Raw genomic sequence first — 12,791 nt, forward strand, 5'->3', positions numbered from 1 at the left:
CATAACCAGCATCTGATCCAAGCTCAAAGCTTCATCCCTTACCCATAATGCTCCTGTCTCCTTCCCTTCAGATCGAGTTTGCTGCCCAATCCAGTAGTATTACCTGACCCAACAGAGACTTGTCCATACAGAAGCCAGCAACAAGGATAAGAGGCACCCTACGGTGCCCACCTCCATAATACGTAGGAGGCACCAACAGTTCACACAAGGCCGGGGGAAGGCGGGAGGGATGGTTGAAGACAAATGAAGAACAACTACTCAGGTGGAACGTTATGGTGAGTACATAACTTCTTTATCTGAAGTAGTTGTCTTCATTTGGTATTCAACATGTGGGACAGAGTCCCCAGCTACCAGACACCTGGGAGACCCTCATGGAGGGATATTCCACAGCACGGCAGAGCCAAAGGATGCCCTTTTCTAGGATAATATGTCCAATTTATAACGTGAGATGAAGGTATAGGATGAGGACCAAGTGGCCGCAGAAAAAATATCACCTAATGACACTCTGAACCAGAAAGCTGCTGACATGGCCATAGACCTGGTGAAATTCACTTTCACCTGACTTGGCGGTGAAATCCCCCTGGCTGAATATGCTTGAATGATACAGTGAGAAATCCAACAGGCAATGATAACTTTAGAGATCGGTTTCCCTAAAAGGGTTTGGAGTAAGAAATGAAAAGTTGGTCAGATTTATAAAAGGTTTTTGCCCTGTGCAAGTAGAAATGTAACTGTCTGTGCACGTCTAGTAAATGCAATTTGTATTCTCCCTTGATTTGAAACTTTGGAAAGAAGACCGGGAGGTTGATTACCTGATTAATGTTGGCCTCAGAAGCTACTTTAGGTAGAAAGGATGGACTGGTATGCAAAGACACCCTGGTCTTATGAAAAATCATACAAGGTGCTTTGATCGCTAGAGCTTGAAGTTCCGAAACTCTCCTGGCAGAAGTAATGGCAACCAGAAAGGCAGTCTTCCAGGACAGAAAATGCATATCCACTGAAGCCGCAGGTTCAAAGGGAGGCGAGACTAAGGCTTGAAGTACTATGGTAAGATCCCACAGTGGTGTACGGTCCTTTACTTGGAGTCGAAGAAGAAAGGTAACTTTGAGGAAGGCCTTACAAAGCTTTGAAGATGCTAAAGAAGATATATTATTCCCCGCATGATAATTACAAATTGCTACAAGTTGAACTTTGACTGTAGAAAAACTGGCACCTTGTTGAAAAATTCCAGATAAAACTTCCAACACTGCAGAAACTGGAGCCATGAAAGAATCTAATACACGCTGAGAGGCTCAGATAGAAAAACATTTCCATTTGCTAGACTACACTTTTCTGGTGGAAGACTTATGAGCCACCACTAGAATTCTTTTGACAGGATTGGAGTCCTGACTATCATGGGAACTGGAGCAGCCAAGCGGTGAGCTTTACACTGTCCAGGTCAGGATGGGGAACCCCTGAGTGATGAGAAATGAGATCTGGAACTGGATCCAACGTCCGGGGGGGGGGCACCAGATGAGACCTCAGCGAGGGAAACCAGACTTGGCAAGCCCAGAATGGGGCAATGAGAATAACTAAGCTCCCCAGCCTCCGAGTTTTCTGAAGAAATTTTGATATTAAGGGAAGAGGAAGATAATGAGATACAGAAGACTGGCAGGCCAAGCATGAATCAGAGCATCTCTGGGGGATTCCCCCTGAGGGGAATCAGAGCGAAGAACTCACTCCATTTTGTATTGAAAAGAGAGACGAATAGATTGTAGCAAGGCTGGTCTCACTTGTGGAAGATGTGTTCCGCTACTGAAGGATTCAGAGACCACTCGTGAGGCATCAGAATAAATCTGCTGAGTCTGTGCGCTAGCATGTTGGACCTCCCCGGAATGTGCATTGCCACCAGAAAATAGCCAGTGGAGATCACCCATTCCCATACTCTCATGGCCTCGTGACATATGGGATATGATCTGGTTCCCCCCCTGTTCGTTGATGTACCAGACCACCAACATATTGTCCCATCTGGATAGCAATTGTTCCTGAAGGAAGATGGGCATGGAGAGCCAGCAACACTAGAAGTACCACCCTCATCTCCAGGACGTTGATATGCAGAATGGTCTTGTAGGGGGACCAAGTGCCTTGAACTGTCCTTCCCGAGCAGTGCCCTCCCCACCCCAGCTGGGAGGCGTCCGTAGTCACCGTGGCCACGGGAAATGGTGGGAGAAAGGGGCATCTCTGATCCAGGTCCGGGGAAAGAACCCATCACCAAAGAGAGTCCCTGCACACTTGAGAGATTCGGACAGGGTGAGTCAAAGTACTGAAAGTATCCACTGAAGGATCTGCATGTGAAGACCTGCCAAGGGCAAGAAATTGATTGTGGCCACCATGAACCTCAATGCCCTTAATACTATTTACGCTGTCGGAGACTGAGTTTGAAGAATGCAAAGCACATGTAGCTGCAGACTGGGCATTCTGTCTGCAGTAAGAAACACTCTGGTTTGAATTGTGTCTAATCGTGCCCCAACACAGTCTAATGGTTGGACAGGGGTCAGAGATGACTTATTGACATTGATGGTAATGCCTAAACTCTGGGCTAGAAGAAGAAAGGAATACCTCGCTTGACAAAGTTGATGCCTGGAAGGTGAGCGAGGAGTCAATTATCCAGGTAGGAAAATACCTGAATGCCCTGGAGTCTCGGGTCAGCCACTACTACTGACATCACTTTGGTAAACACCCGGGGGGCTGTGGCAAGACCAAAAGGGAGCTCTCTGAATGGATAATGATTGGCTCCTAGCCAGAAGGGGAGAAACCTCTGAGAGCATCTGTCCATCTTGATATGATAGTACACATCCTGGAGGTTGACTGAGCACATCCAATCATTCTCCTGCAGGAAGGGAAGGATAGATTGCAGGGTGACCATCCACAATTTCACCTTGGCCACAGACAGATTCAAGGTGGATAAATCCAAAATAGGTCTTAAGTCCCCCATTTTCTTTGGTACCAAAAAGAACCTGGAACAAACACCTGATCCAGAGTGGTCTAGGGGGATGGGTTGGATGACTCGCTTTCTTAGCAGCATTGCTATTTCCAGTGCTGCATCTTCCCTGTGCACAGGTGGAACATCTGGGAGGTGTTTGGGCGGTGGAGGTGGCTCGAGGAAGGGGATTGATTAGCCTCTGGATATAATTCACAACACCCAACTATCTTTTGTTATGGACTCCCACTCCGTTAGGTGCAATGAAAGATGGCCACCAACTGCCTCCAGAGATGAGCAATTGAGCAACCCTTCAGGGTTGTTGAGTGAGTCTGTCCAAGAAGGGTTCTCAAGACCTGTAATTTCTCAGACCCCCTCTGCCTCTAGGGCGACGTCTATCAAATTCCCCCCTGTCCCTAGGGGAAGGTGAGTCCTGAGTGTTTCGGGGAAAATTCTGAGATTTCCAAAACTACATCCTCTTGGTCCCTCCCTGATTCGTAGAGAAGGATCAATGAGAGGACGAGAAGCGGATCCCGATGGCAGAAAGTCTTCCACTCCTTCTCACTCTGAACTAAAGTCTCACGTACCAACTTCCCCAAAGAGGGAAGAACCGTCATACTGGGCATTGGTAAAGGACATCTTGAAAGGTTCCGAGAACTGACCGAGCCGCAGCCAGGTGTGGCACCTGAAGGCAACACCTGTACCAGCTGCCCTAGCGGCTCCTTCGGTTGCATGGGAGAGGAGGAGCATAGAGGTGTTCGCAACTGATTTTAGAGTGGCCATACGAGCGGAGAAAGTCTTCTTGTCCTCCCCGGACATGGTCCCGGGGTCGACTCAGCGATCTCCTTAACTAGGTCTTGCTGCAACCTGAACAGAGAAAGTCGCTGAAGTGTACACCCACTTCCCGAAATGGTCCAGTGCCCTTGACTCTCAGCCAGGAGGGTGGACCATAGAGCTCTCCTGAGCGAGCTCCTTCCTAGTGGCAGCTACGACCTCTATGGTATCAACAGGGAATCCCTTATTCCAATATAATCTATCTGAGGGGGGCTCAAGACCTGATCCAGACATTTGGAAATGGGCTCCACCATGTCCAGTTCCTTCCACACCCAAGATGTAATGAGATCTGTGGGAGGGGACACCCAGGAAGTAGAGGGTCCTGCGCCAAATGCCTCAAGGAACACCAATTCGTCCAAGGTAGGTTTTCGGGCAGACCACCCCCCCTCACTGGTGAAGAATTTGAAGTCTCCCTCGAGAGGTGACTGGGGGGGGCCTTCCCGTTCCTCCAAATTGGTGTCTTCGGCGAGAGACTCTGGTGGGGAGTCTAAGTGCCTCCTTTTGCACGTATGTTTGCGAGGGATCTCCTCACTGGGGATCTCTGAGGAGGACTCGCCAATGTCTTGCTGTTCCCAAGTGGAAGTTTCCTGAGGCAAAGTGGCGGCAGGCTGTCCCTGAGATGGCAGAATGGTCAAAACCGCACCAGAAACAGAGGCCGTTGGGGCGGAGTCCAAAGACGAGATGGTCAAGGGTCTCGAAGAAATCAAAAGAACCCTCTCCACCACATCGAAAGCCAAAGGGGAATGAACATCCTGAGAAAGGACAATAGGAGCTGTCACCCTCTGACCTGATGGGGGAGTCAGACCCAAACCTCCAGGAGCCGAGATACCAAGGGGAAGGCTGCACTCTGACACACTCGGAGCAGACACCAACCCCTCGGATCCGACGCTGAGGCTATGGCTCCGAAAGCTTGTCAGATCTGAGCCAGTCAGATCCGACCTGCTCAAGTTCATAGCCAGCATCGAGATACAAGGTACTGTTGGAGCCGGCCCCTTGACACCGAGAGTCCTCAGATATTAGTGCTCCAAAACTGAAGGTCGGATCAGAGAAGGAGTAATCAAGGTGAAAAAGGGCTGTGGGCTCCCCACTCCGGAGGCAGGCAAGGCTCCCATCTGTATCTGGGTGCGGATGAATTTCCACATCATCCTATCCATCTCCGCTTCACTAAGGCTCTGGGTGGAGTGGGAGAAAGAGGCGACTGACATCGGCCTGGAGGGGAGATGAGGAGAAGCCTGAGCTGGCGACCAGATCCAGGGCTCCTCCAGCTCTGGAGAAAACAGAGGGGAATGGAGTCAGGGAGACTCCGGTCTCGGAGTTGACCTAACCTTAGGTGGTGGGAAGGCCAAAGGGATAGCTTCTTTGGCCTATCCCTTTTTGAAGTTTTGTCTCCATCACCAGGCCTCTTGGCATGAGTTTGAGTCCCAGAGGCCGGGTAGGAGGCAGGGGCAGAAGCTGGCAGCACAGGGACTTGAGTCCCTGAAGAGGGAAGAAGGCCCTTAAGGATGAGTTTGCCCCTCCTGTCCTTAAGTGCCTGGGGATTAAACCCAGCACAGATGGAACAGGAGGTTTGGAGATGGGCTCCCCCAAGACACACTATACACAGAGTGTGGCCATCGGCTGGGGAGATCTTATGGCCACACTCTGTACATTTTCTGAAACCAAGTTTGGGAGTGTTAGACATGTCCCAACCGCTGGCCCAGCACACTCACAATCACACAAACTACACACGCAAGGGGAAAGAAAGAGAGTTGATTTTTTTTTTTTTTTTTTTTAACTGATGGAAACGTGGAGGAGTGGTAGAAGGTAGAGAGAAAAATAAAAGGAAAGATTTACACCAAAACAGCACTTATCACAAATTTCTATCGCAGAGAGCTTGGATCTCGATACGGACATGTAGCAAGGCAAATGAGATCTAAAGGGAGGAAAGAGACAGGAGCATTACGGGTAAGAGGAGGCGCTTTGAGCTTAGATCAAATGCTGGATAGGAGGCAGAGTCAGATCCAATACGGATCCAGGAAGCCACAGGTTGAAGACTAAATGAAGACAACTACTTCAGATCCAAAATTATTTATGTAAATAACTCCTCCATGGCGATATTCTGATAACTGGATGTCATCTGAAGTAAAAAACTTGATGAATGGGCCAACCAAATCTTAACTGCTGTTGCCGATAAGGCACACAGAATAACTGCACTTTCTCCAACTTCCTGCACATACGATCCATACACAAAAACCTTAATGAAGCCTTGCTGAATATCTCCACATGAACTATCACACTGGGTTATACTGAAGAAAAAATTCCACCACACTATTTCATGTTTTGCGGCTCACTCCCAGCAGTGCTACGCAAGTGACCAACGCAAAGAGGAATGCATTATGAAAAAAGTTAACTAATTCAATCTTTCATTCACCTTGGAGTAAAAATCTTATTACAATATACTTGCAGAAACCTATATCATTTGCATGTTTTAGACATGCATTTCTGTGCAGAGGAAATCAGAACTAAAAATTGTGAAGAACCAGAAAGGAGTTGTATTTTGGCATCTCAGGCAACCAAAACAAGACTGGGGACAGGAGGGCCCAAAAACTTTTGTTTGAGCTTTGAGAGGGTTTTGAAAGGTCTGCTGTCTGTCTGAGGTAGCACAGCATGCGTACACTGAGAACGTTCATAGTTTCATAGGTAGGTACTAGGCTATTGGCCCTAGGGCCTATATAAGCCTAGCCAAAGGTACCCTGGCTTTCGCCACCCAAGAAAATTATTTTCCTGTGCCACTGTCGAGCAGAGCCACAGAAGTGATCCCCGGGGTGAATTTCCTATCTCCGATCCAATCATCAAGATTTTTCTTGAACAGTGCTAATGAGGAGCTTTGTTTGATATAGATAGGTAGTTTGTTCCAAAGTATGGGAAGTCTCTGGGACAGGAATCTCTCCCTCCAGCATGTTCTGTTTATTGTGGTGACGAGGTTTAGGTCCCTAGAGCATGTAGCTCATAGGGATTGGGATTTCTTTATGTGGAGCATGTCTAAAAGCTCTGGGTTTGACATAGCTTTGTGTATTAGGCAGAGATCGCCTCTGAGTAGACGATATGCAACGGAGTAAAGCTGCAGTTTTTTTTAGACGGTCTGCATAGGGCATCTCTTTGAGGCTGGTAATCCTCTTTGTGAGGTATTTCTGTGGCCTTTCCAGTTGTTGTAGATGTCTTGTGAGGTACATACCAAAAGGGGCATTGTACTCTATAATGGGTCTAATGAGTGACGAGTAGAGGGGAACAATGACCTCTTTTTTCCTGGATGAGAAACTTTTTGTGATGAGGTGTGCCACATAGAAGGATTTCCTGACTACTGTGGCGATGTGATTATCAAAGGAGAAACTACTGTCCGCCTGTGTCTCAAGGTCTCTTATCACACTTTCGGTGTTAAGTAGACTACCACCTATGTGGTAGTTCATGGGTACAGAGTTTTTACCAAAAGGAATGACAATGCACTTTTTGGCATTGAGCTTGAGGCCATGGCTTTGACGCTTTGACACCAGGCATCTGTCTCAGCAAGGCCCTTTTGTAGGATGTCCACATCTTTTGGAGTTTTGATTATGGCTCCTAGTCTGCAGTCATCTGCGAACTTCGTTAGCCAAAGACCTTCTGTGTTGGCCTGTACTTCAGAGAAGTAGATACCAAACAGGAGAGGACCCAGGACTGAACCCTGTGGCACTCCACTTGTCACTGGTCTGAAGCTGGATTTGGAGTCTACTACTTTCACAGTGTGGGTTCTGTCAGTGAGCCAGTTGGCAACCCATCTTGTGACATAGGGATTTATACCTAGTTTAGTGAGTTTATCTATAATTCCAGAGTGGGGGATGGTGTCAAAAGCCTTGGCGAGATCTAGATAGGCTGTGTGAACCACCTTACCCTCATCTACGGCTTTGGTGACTCCTTCAAAGAAGTCTATCAGGTTTAGGAGACATGATCTGCCTTTTACAAACCTGAACTGGGTGGGGTCCTGAGTTTGGAGATTACCAATGTCATTGTTTATAAGTTCCATGATGATACGCTCCATAGCCTTGCAGACCAGGCTTGTTAGGCTAATGGGGCGGTAGTTTCCGGGGTCTGTGGTGACTCCCCCTTTGTGGAGTGGGATAACTGTCACTGTGTGCCATTCAGTGGGCACATAGCCTGAGGTGAGGCTATGATTGAACATGGTACTTAGGTGGGGGTGCCAGTTCATTCTGTAGTTCATGTAGAACACAGCCTGGGATGTCGTCAGGTCCCATGGATGCTGTGTTCTTGGCTTTGGATAGTGTGTTTTTTACCTGTGCAGCCGTGATTACAGGAACTTTGCATTCTTCTGGTATAGGGATGGGCCCTTTAGGGGATGACAGAGGGGTAAAGTTAGCACTGAACCTATCAGCCAGGATGTTGGCAATATCCGTTGGTTCTGTATATTTAGTGCCATTGTGCTGTAACTCAGAGCAGATCTGAGTGTTGTCATTGAGATTCTTGACATAGCTATAGAATGCTTTGTGGTTGTCTTTAGAGTCAGTGGCGATTTTGTTTTCATAACTAGCTTTGGAGGATTTTATGAGGGATCTCAGCTTCTTACTGAAGCTGACCAGGGAGTTTCTCCAATCATGGGATTTTACTCTTTTTTGCAACAGTTTCTTTCTTCTGTTGTAGAGTTTGTCTATGGCAGGGGGACCACCAGATTGGCTTCCTTTTTTTGGAGGATAGCATCTTGGTTCTGTTAGGGATTGCACGATCCATGCACTCATGTAAGTGCTTATAAAGTGCATTTGTGTAGGATTCAGCAGTCATACCTCTATTGTCCATCAGCATGGGTGTCATGAAGTTTGCCACTTCTGACTTAAGAAGCATGAAGTTGGCTTTGGAGAAATTTTTTACTGTGGTTTCCCTAATGGGGGGTGGGGAAGGGATGTGGATGTCTAGGGTGATTAGCTTATGGTCGGATCTGACCAACGAGGAATTGACCTCTGGTGTGGAGCACCGGTTGCCCATGTTGGTCTAGGATATTGCTGCCCCTGGTGGGGGTGTGGATAAGTTGATCCATGGCATTGGAATTTATGAATTCCAGAAAACGTTGAGCACAAGAGTTGGTACATGAGTAGTTTTCCCAGTTAATGGTAGGGTAGTTGAAATCGCCCATTATTAGGGTGTTAGGTTGTACCCTAATATTTTCCAGTGTATTAAGAAATGAGGAGTGGGAATCCTGGGGCATGGTGGGGGATCTGTAGCAATCTACAATTTGGATTGTGGTCTTGCCCAGAGTTAGCTGCACTTGGATAATCTCGGATGCATTATGCTGAGCAACTAGCCTGGAGATGTGGATATCCTTAATGAATATGGACACGCCTCCTCCTTTAGTGTTTTGGTCCAGGTTAGGTGGCCGAAAGGTGTGGTATGAATTATAGCCTGGTAATGCAGGGGTACTCTCTGGAGCCTTGAACCAGGTCTCTGTCACTGCACAGATGTCGATGTTCTCCATTTTAAGGAGTGCCTCGAGAGAGTGCATTTTGAGGTTTAGACTTCTAGCATTGAGTAGCAATACCCTCAGATTCTTCTTGCCTGTACCTGTTAGGGTGGTGAATTTGTCATTTGAACCTTGCCTAAAAAAGGCACTATAGGGGTGGCTAGAGCCTTAGCCAGTATCCAGAATCCCAGGGGCAACAGGTGCAGGCCATCTCTGGCAAAGCATCATGGCCTGTCAATCATGTCATCCCAGGCAGACAGTTACTGGATCCCCTTAGAATGACACCAGAAGCTTAGCCAATTGTTGAAGTCAATCATTTTGTCCTTGTACTGCGGTATCATTCTGGGTGATGGCAGGATGCTACTCAGGGCTAGAGTCATACCTGCCTGGGCTACAAGAACGAACAGCTCCTCCATGTCCTTTTTCATGTAGTCCAAGGAGATACGTCTCAGGTCATTCACACCAACATGGACAATAACAGAGTCATATTTGTACTTGTTGTAGAGTGACCTGAGTGCATGCGTTATGTGGCGGATCCTGGCACCCGACAGGCAGCTGACAGTAACTTTCTCCTTGTTTAGCCTGGTGAGTGGAACATCAGTGTGCCTGACTATAGAGTCACTTATGACTAGAGTGTTGGGTACATTGTTATGCCTTATGGGCTGAGTTTGTGGGCTATGGTGTCATTTGGGTTGTGTTGGGGGGTGGAGGTTGCTTGTGTTTCTGCTTTGGAGGTCCCTGTTGCTTGGGCAGGTTTTTACCAAGAGCCTCCGTGAATGTAGGTGTGTGTTTTGTGTTTCTATGTGTGTGTTTTGGTGGTGTAGGTTTTGAGGGACTATATGCTGAGTGTGGTGTGGTGCAAGTGTTTACCTTCTCCTCTTGACTGTCTAGTCCAGTTTTGGGTGAAGAGAGCTTTGCTTCCAGTATGGCTAGATAAGTGCATCTCTCACAGGTTGTAGTGTTGGGTGGTAGGAGGAGAGGGTTGTCTGTGTACATGAGGCAATTACTGCATTGCCCCAAGATGCCCAGATTCATCAGGTAGACAGGAGAAAACACCGGGGGCTGACCCTAAGACATGCCTGGATAGGTGCTTATTTGTTAAGTACTAGAAACTGTTTTCCTCTAGACAGTGAGGAAAGTTGAGTGCTGTAGTAATTTGTAGCTTATTTAGTGCTTAATGTATGCCAAAAATGCAGCACAAATCCATCGACTGCACAATAACGATACAGGATCCCTGGAAAGCTAATAATGCCTACTTAAGTGCTGTGTAAAATCTAGTCCAAAGACATCTTATTCTAACAAGTCGTTGTACCCCTCATGTTTTAAAATCAGCCTAAATTGAAATATGAGGTATGCAACTGCTTCATTGCAATGTAAGACAGACAAAAAGTATTTACTATAAAACTAATTACTAAAATACTGTGGTATAACATATTAATTACATAAAAAGAGACATGAAGCAGGAAGGAAAAAGATAATCTGGCATTCTCAGTGGCAATGCATCTTGGAGATAAAAACCAAAAGTAAAAGGGAAGGGGAGAGGGGAATTAGTACAAAACAAAAAAGAAATAGAGGGAAAAGAAAAGGAGGAAGTCTTTACTATAAAGACAATACCGTAATGGCATAAAGCCTCACCTATCTCTAATGTGCCAAGCAAGCAGAATGGTGTGACCAGAAAAAGAGAGTTCCACATGTAGTGACCATTCCAACTCATGCATTTTGTAGGTTTACCTCAAATTGGAACCTCTTTCTCTATAATGACAGCAAAATTACAACAAATAGTTGGATGTGGTATCTACAATAGTAGCAAGAATCTATCAAATAGAAAATACTTTATTGAGTGCTTTATGTATACATTTATGTAATTAAAAAGTCATGAATATTCCACATCTACTACATCCCAGTTACATTCTAATATTATTTTGAGCTAGATATTCTAGAAGTCAGTTAAGATAAAAAATACATCTAAATACCAGATTTAAACGTGAAATCTAGTTGTTTATGAATTGTGACAAATGTCTATAGTTAATGCACCTTACCAAGAAGTTTGGACAAACAGCTCTTATTTACTTTACCTTATATAACATTTACATAAAAGCTTTAATGGCTGTTAGTATGGAAAATGTTGCATCATTGTTGTACGCAAAACACACTGGCAAAACGACTTATTCAGGAGTAAGGATAGTGAGTGCTGTGATACACAGGACTGCTTAATCTTGTGATGCTGAAAGTGTTGTATAATACTTAGTTAGTATTGTTATATTTTTGAATTGTAATTTTTGATAACTATCTGAAAGAGTTCATTGTTGCGCTCTTTCATTTTTGGGGGTTAGCTGGATAGGCACCAGGAAAGCAATGGAAGAAATGCGTGTCACCAAGAATATAGACCATCTTCTATCTATAAACAAAAATTTCTGTCAATTAAATAAGAAGGGATATACAAACAAAGAATAATAGAAATGTTTAAAAGGAGATGATAGAGGTTGAATCATGGAATGTTAATGGCCTTCAGGACAAGAAAATGAAAAATTTGCTAATGCACTTAACCTTTCAATCAAATGCAAATATTACCTTTTTACAAGAAACACATATGTATAGTGATCAATAGGAGAAGGACAAAAACAAACCATGGATAAACCAAATTATTGCAGCAGGTAACAATACTAATTCAAAAGAAATGCAATAATTATCAAAAAATCTTTTAAAGGGGACAATATTAAATATAAAGTACATTAGGGGCGATGGGGTTATTTCACATGCTCAGTCCCCTCATATGACACGTCGTTTTGCTTTTTAAATGCTTATGGCCCATGCATTAACCAGCAAGACTCCATTTATGAAATTTACAATATACTTAAAAAGTTCCAGGAACATAATTTTATATTGGGAGGTGATCAGAGTGTACTAGTCAACCCTACTGCAAGCATCCCAGGTCTCAACAGCTATAGAAGATCTAATATACGACTAAGTTAGTTGACCCTTACATTCAAAATCAAGATGATAAATTAATAAGTAAGTACACTTATTATTCACCATGTCACAAATCCTGGTCAAGGATAGACTTATTTTTAATATCTGAACGTCTAATAAGATCAGGACTATCATACAAAACAGAACCCACATCTCTTTCGGATTGCTCAAAAATTTCTGTCGAACCAAATTACCCCTCAGCTAAATCTCCCCGAAGAAATAACTCAAACTGGTTACTAAACCCAAATCTAATTAAAAAAAAATACAAGAGATAACAGATATCCTTGCTCAACTAGAAGGAAATATGTCTAAGTCTGACATTCTCCAGGACATTCAATGGTGTTCAGCAAAGGCTACAATTGGAGGTTTATTAATACAAAAAGCCTCAATATACAAAAGACAGAATAAAGCAAAGATAAATAAATTAGAATAAGAGTTGAAGGAAACAGAAAAAATCCAAAATAAAAATAGTACGGAGCTTGAAAATAACATGCTGAACTTGCAAAAAGAGCTTAACTTACTTCAAATGCAAGCCTATACAATTTAAGAACT

The 12,791-nt window shown here is 44.8% G+C and overlaps 1 protein-coding gene across 1 annotated transcript in view; it reads right to left on the reverse strand.

The window, feature by feature from the left end:
- Positions 1 to 12,791, reverse strand: part of RTTN (rotatin) — a 3,641,098-nt gene that overhangs the window by 3,344,166 nt on the left and 284,141 nt on the right. The gene's annotated exons all lie outside the window — the stretch shown is intronic.

This window comes from Protopterus annectens, chromosome 3.part1 (genome assembly GCF_019279795.1).
Source record: "Protopterus annectens isolate FY-2018-M chromosome 3.part1, PAN1.0, whole genome shotgun sequence".
Taxonomy (NCBI): domain Eukaryota; kingdom Metazoa; phylum Chordata; order Ceratodontiformes; family Protopteridae; genus Protopterus; species Protopterus annectens.